A 13,835-nucleotide genomic window follows, 5' to 3' on the forward strand; every position below is an offset into this window, starting at 1 on the left:
GTAAAATATCATGTAGCTGCAGTCCTGTGATAGCTCAACTGGGGATGGGTGGTCTCTATATGACCTTAGTCTGATGTCTAGCAGTTGGTGATAATCATAGGCTGAACAATGTGTTTCTCACAGGCTAACCTGGTTTTGTTAGCTAACAAAAGCTCTAAAAGAAGCAAGAGAAACAGCAAGCCCAAATGCACTAACACTTTTCAAGAAGTTCCTCGGGAAAGTTTGCTAATGTCCAGTTGGTGAAAGCAAATCACAAGGCCAAGTCCAGAGTCAATAATGAAAGGCGTTATGCTAAATCAAGGATACAGAGCCATGATTCATCGGGAACAATCACTGTAAAAAACTTTGCAGACTTACTATATGGCTGAACTGAGATACAAACATAAGTTCATCTGACTCAAAAATGTTTCTCCTATATTGATGTTGTCAGATATAAACTCGCTGTGAAGTTTAAATCATTCAAAGTATGCATGAGTTAAATATTTTAAAAATCTTTACATAAGTACTTGTTATACAGGAAACCTGTAATAAAACAAGCTTTTATTATTACTAGTCATTATTCAGGGTTGCTCGCAACTAGATATTAAATAAGTACCTGTTAAATTATTTTCAAAGTTTTAAGAAAATAGAGACTTCATCTTTTCCCTTTAGTAATGTGTACTACTCTTATTTTATCCTATGTCTCCTACATTGACATTAGAGCAACAGAGTTTAAAGACAACAGGGGTTATGCTATATGAAGATATGTTATTAATCCAGATAGTCCAGACTATGTTTGACTTCATACAAATTTGTTTTTGATCAGTTCAGTTGAGTCACTCAGTCGTGTCTAACTACTTTCGACCCATAGCACGCCAGGGCTCCCTGTCGATCACCAACTCTCAGAGTCCACCCAAACCCATGTCCACTGAGTCGATGATGCCATCCAATCATCTCATCCTCTGTCGCCCCCTTCTCCTCCTGCCCTCAATCTTTCCCAGCATCAGCGTCTTTTCAAATTAGTCAGCTCTTCACATCAGGTGGCCAAAGTACTGGAGTTTCAGCTTCAACATCAGTCCTTCCAATGAACACCCAGGACTGATCTCCTTTAGGATGAACTGGTTGGATCTCCTTGCAGGCCAAAGGATTCTCAAGGTCTTCTCCAACACCACAGTTCAAAAGCATCAATTCTTCGGTACTCTGCCTTCTTCATAGTCCAACCCCCACATCCATTCATGACTACTGAAAAAAACATAGCCTTGACTAAATGAACCTTTGTTGATCAAGTAATATCTCTGCTTTTGAATATGCTGTCTAGGTTGGTTATAAATTTCCTTCTAAAGAGTAAGCTTCCTTTAATTTCATGGCTGCAATTACCATCTGGAGCAAAAAAAAAAAAAATCAAGTCTGTCACTGTTTCCACTGTTTCTTCATATATTTGCCATGAAATGAGGGACTGGATGCCATGATCTTAGTTTTCTGAATGTTCAGCTTTAAGCCAACTTTTTCACTCTCCTCTTTTACCTTCATCAAGAAGCTCTTTAGTTCCTCTTCACTTTCTGCCATGAGGGTGGTGTCATCTTCATATCTGAGGTTATTGAAGTTTCCCCTTGCAATCTTGATTTTACCTTGTGCTTCATGCAGCCCAGCATTTCTCGTGGTGTACTCTGCACATAACTCAAATAAGCAGGATGTCAATATATAGCCTAGATGTACTTCTTTCCCAACATTGAAGAAATCTTTGTTCCATGTCCAAGTCTAACTGTTGTTTCTTAATCTGCATACAGATTAGTAGTATATATGCTTACTCCTTGGAGGAAAAGTTATGACCAACCTAGATAGTATATTCAAAAGCAGAGACATTACTTTGCCCACTAAGGTCCATCTAGTCAAGGCTATAGTTTTTCCTGTGGTCATATATGGTTGTCAGAGTTGGACTATGAAGAAGGCAGAGTACCGAAGAATTGATGCTTTTGAACTGTGGTGTTGGAGAAGACTCTTGAGAGTCCCTTGGACTCCAAGGAGATCCAACCAGTCCATTCTGAAGGAGATCAGCCCTGAGATTTCTTTGGAAGGAATGATGCTAAAGCTGAAACTCCAGTACTTTGGCCACCTCATGCGAAGAGTTGAGTCATTGGAAAAGACTCTGATGCTGGGAGAGATTGGGGGCAGGAGGAGAAGGGGACGACCGAGGATGAGATGGCTGGATGGCATCATGGACTCGATGGACGTGAGTCTGAGTGAACTCCAGGAAATGGTGATGGACAGGGAGGCCTGGCGTGCTGTGATTCATGGGGTCGCAAAGAGTCAGACACGACTGAGGGACTGAACTGAACTGAACTGATGCCATATTTTCTGAATCAACTTATTTATTAATGGACATTTGTGTTTTTTACAGTTTGGGGTTATTACAAATAAAAGCTGCCATGTCATTTTTGTGTGAGATGTTTCTAAACTTATACTCTCATTTCTCTGAAATAAGTACAAGTCATAGGGCTGGTATGTTTAACTTTTTAAGAAACCATCAGTCAACTTTCAAAGTAGTTGTGCTATTTACTTTCCTGTTATCTCTTTGTGACAATTTTAGTTACTTCATATTCTTGTGAACAATTGGCATTTTCTTTCTTTATAATTTTGCCATTTTAATAGCTGCAGTGATGGTTTATTGTGGTTTTAATTTTCCTTTCCTTGATGGCTGATAACATAGAACATATCATATACGCTATGTATCACAGATTATTTTCTTACCAATTGTTATAGAGAATAAAAAATTAGTTCCTGGAACCCCTTGGGATATATCAATTTATTTTTGATTTCTCACTATTACTTTAAACTCTCTATGAACAAAAACATTTAATTTTTTTACATATTAAAATACTGTTATGTGATTTTATTTAATGTTATACCAATACAAATAGAAAGTGCATTCATAATAAAAGTGGTACCAACATGTATTAAACTATAGTATATTTTAGAAATGATTTTACAGTCTGAATATTCTCATATTGTTGAAAGTTGAAAATTATGCATTATTTAGGAGATTTATAGGTCTGTGATACCACACAATTATTTTTTTCTATTTTTCTATTGCATGTACATTAGAATTATCTATTTCTCTATTTATCTGTCTATCTATCTATACATGTCTATCTCTCTATATATAAATCTTTAATTTAAAAATTAGACTCATAAGGAGAGAAAAGCAGAAAATCTTATTTCATTATTTAAGCATAGCAAATAATATAGTAATACAACTCTTCCTAGCGTATGGGAACTTTGAAAAATTTCAGTGATAAATGTTTTTGACTCATAGCATGGTTCTTGGAAGGCTGCGGTCTCCTGGGAGATGTCTGGGATATAGAATTTCAGTGCCCTATGTCTAGCTTCACTTATTGGATTAGATTCTGCCATTTTATAAGGTTTTCAGAGGATTCATGTCCATATTAAACATTGAGAAGCAGTGTGGTCAGTGTAAGAAAAATGTAAGAAAATCATCTCATTTAACTGTCACTTCCCAAGCTTCAGTGATTAGGAAAAAATATAAGTAATACATCAATTCTCTGTGCTAGGTGGCAGGTGTTTTGTCTCCTTTTCTATGGATTCAAGAAAGACCAAACACAGGTGTTACTATAAGCACTGCATTTTTAATTTATTTCACCTTGAAACAGCTGTCCTCGTGTGCCTCAACCTAACTTTGAATCTTTGCATTTACATTTTGATGAATTATCTATGTCACTTACAAGCTCTGGATGCAGAGCCTCCTCAGAGATCACTTCAAATGCCTGTTAATTTTATTTCAACTGTGAATCCTATGTTTTAATGCATATTTACTCAGCTTTCTTAGATCAGCCCTCTCCTTGTTCCCACCCACTGGTGTAATGTAGCATGCCACTGTGAAGCTTTTTATTAACTTTCTTATTTTCATCTCTGGCCTCATTACCTCAAAGTCGTTTATGTTTTTCGCATCAATTGAACAAATGCTAGAGAGGTTCAGCAGTACATGAAACAAGAAATTTCAGATGTACAACGTGGATTTAGAAAAGGCAGAGGAACCAGAGATCAAATTGCTAACATTCACTGGATCATAGAGAAAGCAAGGGAATTCCAGTAAAGCATCTCTTTTTGCTTCATTGACTATGCTAAACACTTTAACCATGTGGATCACAACAAACTGTGGAAAATTCTTAAAGAGATAAGTCTACCAGACTACTTTACCTATCTTCTGAGAAACCTGTATGCCTGTCAAGAAGCGTCAGTTAGAACTGGACATGGAATAGTGGACTGATTCAAAATTGGGAAAGGAATAAGTCAAGGCTGTACATTGTCACCCTGCTTATTTAACTTATATGTATAAAGATGAAAAATGCTGGGCTGGATGAATCACAAGCTGGAGTCAATATTGCCAGGAGAAATATCAGCAACCTCAGATATGCATATGATACCAATCTAATGGCCTAAAGCAAAGAGGAACAAAAAGCTTCTTAATGAGGGTGAAAGACTGGAGTGGAAAAAATAGACTGAAACTCAACCTTCAAAAAACTAAGATCATGACATCTTGTCCCATCACTTCATGGCAAATAGAAGGGGAAAAAGTGGAAACAGTGACAGGTTTTATTTTCTTGGATTTCAAAATCTCTGCAGATGGGGACTGCAGCCATGAAATTAAGATGCTTGTTCCTTGGAAGAAAAGTTATGAAAAACCTAGATAGCATATTAGAAAGCAGAGATTTAATTTTGCTGACAAAATTCTGTGTAACCAAAGCTATGGTTTTTCCATTAATCATCTACAGATGTGAGACTTGGAACATAAAGAAGGCTGAGCATTGAAGAACTGATGCTTTTAAACTGTGGTGCTGGAGAAGACTCTTGAGAATCCCTTGAAATGCAAGGAAATCCAACGAGTCCATCCTAAAGGAGATCAGTCCTGGGTGTTCATTGGAAGGATTGATGCCGAAGCTGAAACTCCAATACTTTGGCCACCTGATGTGAAGAGCTAACACATTGCAAAAGACCCTGATGCTGGGAAGAATTGAGGGCAGGAGGAGAAGAGGGCAACAGAAGATAAGATAGTTGAATGACATCATTGACTCAATGGACATGAATTACAGTGAACTCTGGGAGATAGTGTAGGACAAGGAAACCTGGAATGCTGCAGTTCATAGTGTCACAAAGAGTTAGACATAACTTAACAACTCAACAAACAACAAGACTAATCAAGAAAATAGTTTTTATCTGTTGAAGTGAAGTGAAGTAGCTCAGTCGTGTCTGGCCTGGTAGGCTACAGTCCATGGGATTCTCCAGGCAAGAGTACTTGAGTGGGTTGCCATTCCCTTCTCCAGGGGATCTTCCCGACCCAGGAATCAAACCCAGGTCTCCTGCATTTCAGGCAGACACTTTAACCTCTGAGCCACCAGGGAAGCCCTTTATATTTCTTGCCCTGACTTAATCTCAGCCATCAGTCTAATCCACTCAGTGGTGACTCATGGGTGTTTCTTTCAGTGTCTTCAATTGTCAGCCACAGAAGACTGACTGTTGTAATTTATATATAAGTTAATCAGTAGAAAACAGAAGTAGTTCACTAAGATAAGGATAACAACCATCTATAAGCTTTACATTTGCTCTCAGATGTGTGACAATACTTGCGCAATTGTAAGGGACACACACTTGTAGTGATGAATGTTGTTTGATTTAAACTTAATTGATTTAAAATATAAATGTCCATTTATATAGAGGATCAAGATTTGAGTGAGTTAGAACATGAAACTCACCTTCTCCCACAGATATATGAAATATACATCTACATGTGAAATTAGTCTCACAGAATATCTACTGAATGCTGGCAGAAAACTTTAGACTTCCAAAAGAAAAACAACAACAAATCACTGTGTAACTGAGTAGAACAAATGAAAAAGGAAGAGAAAGAAAGAGAGGAATTAGGATGGGGCCTGCACTCCTGGAAGGGAGCCATGAAAAAAAAAAAAAAAAAAGGTTTAGGTACATTGGGAAGTTCCCTCATTGGCAGGGATGACAGGAAAAGAAGGAGGTGGTGGTGTGGGGGGGTATTTTGGAGCCTCAGAGAAGAGCACATAAACAAGTGTGCAGAGGGCAAATTGGAGAAAGCAATGCCCAGAGGGATCAGGCTTACCAGCACTCTCCTGGCTGAAATGCTTCTGCACTTGCTCACTCAGGTGGATGGTGTCTGGGCGCTGGGACTTGGGCTTCAGAAGTCAGACGCTAGGGAAAGGACTGGTGTTGGCTTCATGAAGACAACCCAAGGGGTTTCGGGTATATTTCACCACAACTAAGGGAGTCTGAGAAAAAGCCTAGGTTTTCCAGATAGATAAAGGATCATTGTTGGGGGATGTGAGAGTAGAGAGGTGGGCACGCCATAAGAGCTTCTTTCTTCCTAAATCCATGGGAAGCAAGGTACTGCCTATATGAACTCCAGAAATTGGTGTGAGCCATAGCTGCTGATTCAGACTTCAGAAGCAGGAGTGAACCACTGCCACTGCTACTGCTGCCCCCAGATGTCCTGTGAGTAAGTTAACATCCCTTCCTCTAACTTCCCAGGAACCTGCATGGTCCACCACTGCCAAGGCTTCTGCAATCTGGGACTAACTTCCCCGGGAGAGCACAGAGCATGCCCACTCTGTTGTGACTTCCTGTCTATCTCTGATGCTGTAATCATTTCACACAATACACCTTATCCCACCCCAGGCTGAGTGAATAAATGTGCCCCAATCAGCTACTTCTTTCACTCCTCTTGACAAAGCAGCCAACAGACACCTGTGGGTGGCCCACATGAAAAGGTGGGCCAAAGACAAAGCTGAACCCTAGGGGCTGTGAAACAAAGGAAGATTAATGGAAAACACTCCATGCAGCTGTACAAGCAATGGATTGAATTACCAAGATCAGCTTGCTAAATCCTGAATCTGTGAAATAAATATTCAATAGACAGGGAGTGTTCCCACAACTGAGATCAGTCTAGCTTTTAACAGCTATGAACTCTGGGACAAATACACACAGAGACTGGACCAAGTCAGGGTCTGAACTTCCCCCACAGTGCCCATATAGCATGCAGAAGTCAACTAAGAGGTACTGGAGGGCCTCCTCGATGGGTGAGGATTGACTCTAAGGGCAAGGATGCTGACAGCTGAGGCCCCAGAAAAATATTGTTATTAATTTTTTTTTCGGGTTTCATTTTGTTTTGCTGTTATTTTGTTGTTATTATTTCTACTTTTCATTTTTAGTTTATATTTTTAAAATATATTTGTATTTTTCTATTTTTATGTGCTTTGATTTCTGCTTTTGTTTTCTTTTTTGTTAGTTTTATTTTATTGTTCATTTTTATTTTGAGGTTCTTTTGTTCCTTTGGTTGTTCTTTGCTTTTAGTTTTCTTTTTTCTTTTTTTTTTTTTTTGGTCTATTTCTTTGCTTTCGTTTCTTTGGTTTTGTGTTTGCCATTATTTTGGCAATGGCAACCCACTCCAGTACTCTTGCCTGGAAAATCCCATGGGCGGAGGAGCCTGGTAGGCTGCAGTCCATGGGGTCGCTAAGAGTCGGACACGACTGAGGGACTTCACTTTCACTTTCACTGTCAGTTTTCTTATCATCTTTTGTTGTTATAGGCTTCTCTGGTAGCTCAGTGGTAAAGAATCCGCCTCTAATGGAGAAGGCTTAGGTTTGATTCCTGAAATGGAAAGATCCCCTGGAGAGGGCAATGGCAATCTACGCCAGTATTGTTGCCTTGAAAATCCAATTGACAGAGGAGCCTTGTGACCTATAGTTCAAGGGGTATGGTGGGCTACAGTCCATTTGTTGTTATTGAAGTTCCTTTTTGTTTTTGCTATTTACCTTTGGTTTTGTTTGTCTGTTTAGTTTCTTTTGTTTGTTTGTTTTCTGCACAGCACAGCTTGTAGAATCTTGGTTCTCTTGCCAGGGGTTGGGCCTGAGCCTCTGGGGTGGGAGTGTTGAGTCCAGGATGCTGGACCACCAGAGAATTCCCAGCCTCAGGGAATATTAATCAGCATGAGATATCCCAGGGTTTTTCGTCTTGACACCAAGACCTACCTACACCCAGTTGGCTTCAGGCTCCAGTGATTGATGCCTCATGTGAAGTAACTGACAACACAGAAACACAGCAATAGTCATCAGTAGACAGGCTGCTTGAAATCACACTAAGCTCATAGGTACCGCCAAACACATAACTAGACAGCCTTGTCCATGAGGGGGACAAGAGTTAGCTCCAACGACCAGAGGGCAGGAACCAGTTCCTTAAACCAGGAAGCCTACATAAACCCCAAGACCAACCTCATTCAATAGAGGGCAGACACCAGAACCATAAGAAACTCTAAATATGCAGCCTGCAGAGAGAAAACCACAAACATAGTAAGTTAGAAAAAATTAGATGACAATATGTTACAGAAACAGTAGCAAAGTTAAACCTGACAAAACCAAATAAATAAAGAGACAATAGGCAATCTACCTGAAAAATAACTTGGAGTAACAATAGTAAAGGTAATCCAAGAAAATAATCTATAGCAGAGTGTATGAAACAAAAGAAAAGTGAGCTGGAAGATATAAAGGTTGAAATAACTGGAGCAGAGCAGAATAAAGAAAAGGAATGGAAAAAAAAAAAGTGGACCATCTCAGAGGTCTCTGGAGGTCTCTGGAGCAATGTAAAGTGCATGAACATTCAAATTTTAGGGGTTCCAGAAGGAGAATAGAGAGACAGAGTGTCTGAGAAAATATTTGAAAACATTGTAGTCAAAAAGTTCCTGAACATAGAAAAGAAAATAGTCACCCAAGTCTGGGAAGTGCAGAGTATCTCATATGGGTTAAACCCGAGGAGAAACACACTAAAATACATATTACTGCAACTAATAAAAATTAAAGACATCAAAAATATTAAGAGCATCAAGAGAAAAGCACAAAGTAACATGAAGACTTTCAGCATAAAATCAGCAGACCAGAATGAAGTGGCATGATATATTTAAATAGATGAAAGAGGGAAAAAACAAACAAACAACAACAACAACAAAAAATAAACAAACAGAAAAAAAAACCAAAGATTACTCTAACTAGTCAGGCTGTTACTCAGATTCAACAGAGAAATCAAAAGCTTTATGGACAAGGAAACCCTAAGAGAATCCAGCACCACTAAACCAGCTATAGAACAAATGCTAATGAAAATTCTCTAGGCAGCAAACACAAGAGAAGAAAACCTACAAAATACAAAAATGAAACAAATAAAGGAATAGCTATAGGAAGATACATGTAGATAATTACCTTAAATATAAATGGATTAGCTGCTCCAAACAAAATAACAGATTGTCTTAATGGACACAAAACACAGCGTGTGTATATGCTGTCTTTAAGAGACCAGTTTCAGACCTAGTGGCACACAGATGAAAAGTAAGGAGATGGAAACAGATATCCCATGCAAATGGAAATCAAAAGAAATGTGGAGTGTTAATACCGATATAAAAACAAAAAAAAAGACAAAATAGACTATTAGAAGAGACAAGAAAATACACTGCACAATGATCAAGGGGTTGATCCATGAAGATGGAGCAATTGAAAATATTTATACAACCAACATAGGAGCACCTCAACACACAAGGCAAATGATAAAGGTCATAAGAGAGAAAATCAACAGTAACACAATAGTGGGAAATTTTAACAGTGTACTTATACCAATGGACAAGTCATCCAGACAAAAAATTAATAAAGGAGACCAGCCATAAATGACACTATAGATCAGATAGACTCAATGGTTATTTATAGGACATTCCACCAGAAAGCAGCTGAAAAAGTTTTCTTCTCAAGTCAACATGGAATATTCTCCAGGATAGATCATGTCTTTTGTCCCAAATCAAGCCTCATGCTGAACAAAAATCTATGGAATGCAGAAAAAGCAGTTCTAAGATAGAAGTTTATAGCAGTAAAATCCTACTTCATAAAACAGAAATCTCAAATAAACAAACTAAACATACACTGCAGAAATTAAAGACAGAAGAACAGCAAGAAGTTTGTAGAAGGAAATAAAAAAAAAGTATAGCATAAATAAATGAAATTGAAATGAAGAAAACACTAGCAAAGATCAATGAAAACAAAATATTTTCCTTTGAGAAAATAAAGAAAAAGTAAGGAAACTTTAGCCAGACTTAAAGAAAAGGGAGAGAATGCAACTAAATGAAATTAGAATGAAAACGGTGACATTACAACAGAAGTTGCAGACATATGAAAATACAAAAGTACTACAAACACTATATGCCAATAAAGCGGACAACTTGAAAGAAATGGACACATTCTTAGAAAAGTATAACTAAACAAGACTGAACCATGAATAAATATGAAACAAGAATAGGCCAATCACAAGTACTGATATTGAAACTGTAATTTAATATTTCCAAAAACCAAAAGACCAGAATCCAATGGCTTCACCAGCAAATTATATCAACCATGTTGAGAAGAGATAACACATATCCTCAAGTTCAGTTCAGTTTAGTCGCTCAGTCGTGTCCGACTCTTTGCGACACCATGAATTGCAGCACGTCAGACCTACCTGTCCATCACCAACTCCCGGAGTTCACTCAGACTCACGTCCATCGCGTCAGTGATGCCATCCAGACATCTCATCCTCTGTCGTCCCCTTTTCCTCCTGCCCACAATCCCTCCCAGAATCAGATTCTTTTCCAATGGGTCAACTCTTCGCTTGAGGTGGCCAAAGTATTGGAGTTTCAGCTTTAGTATCATTCTTTCCAAAGAAATCCCAGGGCTGATCTCCGTCAGAATGGACTTGTTGAATCTCCTTGCAGTCCAAGGGACTCTAAAGAGTCTTCAACAACACAATTCAAATGCATCAATTGTTCAGCACCCTGCCTTCTTCACAGTCCAACTCTCACATCCATACATGACCGATGGAAAAATCATAGCCTTGACTAAACGGACCTTAGTCAGCAAAGTAATGTCTCTGCTTTTGAATATGATATCTAGGTTGGTCATAACTTTTCTTCCATGGAGTAAGTGTCTTTTAATTTCATGGCTGCAGTCACCATCTGCAGTGATTTTGGAGCCCCGAAAAATAAAGTCTGACACTGTACCCACTGTTTCCCCATCTATTTCCCATGAAGTGATGGGACTTGATGCCATGATCTTTGTTTTCTGAATGTTGAGCTTTAAGCCAACTTTTTCACTTTCCTCTTTCACTTTCATCAACAGGCTTTTTAGTTCCTCTTCACTTTCTGCCATAAGGGTGGTGTCATCTGCATATCTGAGGTTATTGATATTTCTCCTGGCAATCTTGATTCCAGCTTGTGTTTCTTCCAGTCCAGCGTTTCTCATGATGTACTCTGCATAGAAGTTAAATAAGCAGGGTGACAATATATACCCTTGACATGCTCCTTTTCCTAATTGGAACCAGTCTGTTGTTCTATGTCCAGTTCTAACTGTTGCTTCCTGACTTACATACAGATTTCTCAAGAGGCAGATCAGGTGGTCTGGTATTCCCATCTGTCTCAGACTTTTCCACAGTTTATTGTGAACCACACCGTCAAAGGCTTTGACATAGTCAATAAAGCAGAAATAGATGGTTTTTTTTCTGAAACTCTCTTGCTTTTTCCATGATCCAGCTGACGTTGGCAATTTGATCTCTGGTTCCTCTGCCTTTTCTAAAACCAGCTGGAACATCAGGAAGTTCACGGTTCACATATTGTTGAAACCTGGCTTGGAGAATCTGAGCATTACTTTACCAGCGTGTGAGATGAGGGAGGAACACTCTCAGTCACATTATACAAGGCCATGATACCCAGATACCAAAACCAGGAAACAAAAAATCACAAAAAATAAAATTAGTCTAATATCACTGATAAACATAAACAGAAAAAATCCTCAAAAATATTAGCAAACATAATCCAATAATACATTTAAAAATTCACATGTCATGATCAAGTTGGATTTATACCAGTGATGCAAGGAATATCCTCAATATTTGCAAATCATCAATATGATACACCATTATAACAATAGAAACATTTAAAAAAAACGACCATCTTAACAGATGCAGAAGTTTTTTGACAAATTTCCACAACCTATGAAAACAAACAAACAAACAAAAAAATCATAAAATGGCCAAAGGGGAAATCTGCCTCAATATTACAAAAGCCATATATGATAAACCCACAACAAACATTTTTCTCAATGGTGAAAAACAGAAAGCATTTCCTCTAAGATCAGAACAAAACCAGAATATTCATTCTCACCATTTTTATTCAATATAGAAGTCCTACACATGACAATCAGAGAAGAAAAATTAAAAAAAAAAAAAAAAAGAATCCAAATTGGAAAAGAGGTAAATAGCCATTATTTACAGACAATATGACACAGTACAACAAACTGTGGAAAATTCTTAAAGAGATGGGAACACCAAACTATCTTACCTGCCTCCTGGGAAAACTGCATGCAGGTCAAGAACCAATAGATAGAAAAGATGTGGAAAAATGTACTGGCTAAAAATTTGGAAAGGAGTACATCAGGACAGTATATTTTCACCCTGCTTATTTAACTTAGATGCAAAGTACATCATTCAAAATGCTAGGCTGGATCAGAAGCTGGAATCAAGATTACTAGAAGAAATATCAATAACCTCAGATATGCAGGTGACACTGCCCTCATGGAAGAAAGCAAACAGGAACTTGATGAAGGTGAAAGAGGAAAGTGAGAAACTGGCTTAAAACTCAGCATTCAGAAAGCTAAGATCATGGCATCCCATCATGGCAAACAGACGGGGAAAAAATGGAAACAGTGACAGACTATTTTCTTGGGCTCCCGAATCACTGTGAATGGTGAATGCAGCCATGAAATTTAAAGACACTTGCTCCTTGGAAGAAAAGTTATGACAAATCTAGATAGCATATTAAAAGGCAAACATCACTTACCAACAAAGTCCATATAGTCAAAACTGTTTTTTTCCAGTACTCATGTACAGATGTGTGAGTTGGACCATTAAAGAAGGCTGAGTACTCAAGAATTGATGTATTCAAACTGTGGCACTGAAGAAGACTCTTGAGTGTCCCTTGGACAGCAAGGAGCTCAAACCTGTCAATCCTAAAGTAAACTGACCCTGAATGCTCATTGGAAGGACTGATACTATAGCTGAAGCTCCAATATTTTGGCCATCTGATGTGAAGACCTGACTCACTGGAAAAGACCCTGATGCAGGGAAAGATTGAGGACAGTAGGAGAAGGGAACACCAGAAGATGAGATGGTTGGATGGCATCATTGACTCAATGGACATGAGTTAGAACAAGCTCCTGGAGATAGTGAAGAACAGGGAAACATGGTGTGCTGTTATTCATGAGTTAGCAAAGTGTTGGACATGACTGAGTGGCTGAACAACAAAAATACATAGAAAATCTTAAAAATACTCCCAGAAACTACTAGAATTCATCTTTGAATTTGGTAAGTTTTCAGGATACAAAATTTATGCACAAAAATTTCTTACATTCTTATACACTAATAACAAAAACTCAGAAATATATATTAAGGAAGCAATCTTATTTACTACTGCAAGTAAAAGAACAAAATACCTAGAAATAAACCTACTTAAGGAGGCAAAAGACCTGTATTCAAGAAAAATATGATATTACAAAAGTAATCAAAGATGACACGAATAGGTGGAGAGATATAAAATGATTTTTGATCATAATATCATAAGAATCAACAATGGATAATAACTACACTATCCAAAGCAATTTACAGATTCAATACAATTCCTATCAAATGGAAATGGCAATTTTCATTTAAATAGAACAAAAATTTGCATTTTTATAGAAATGCTGCTGCTGCGTCGCTTC

Source organism: Capricornis sumatraensis, chromosome 8 (genome assembly GCF_032405125.1).
Source record: "Capricornis sumatraensis isolate serow.1 chromosome 8, serow.2, whole genome shotgun sequence".
Taxonomy (NCBI): Eukaryota; Metazoa; Chordata; class Mammalia; order Artiodactyla; family Bovidae; genus Capricornis; species Capricornis sumatraensis.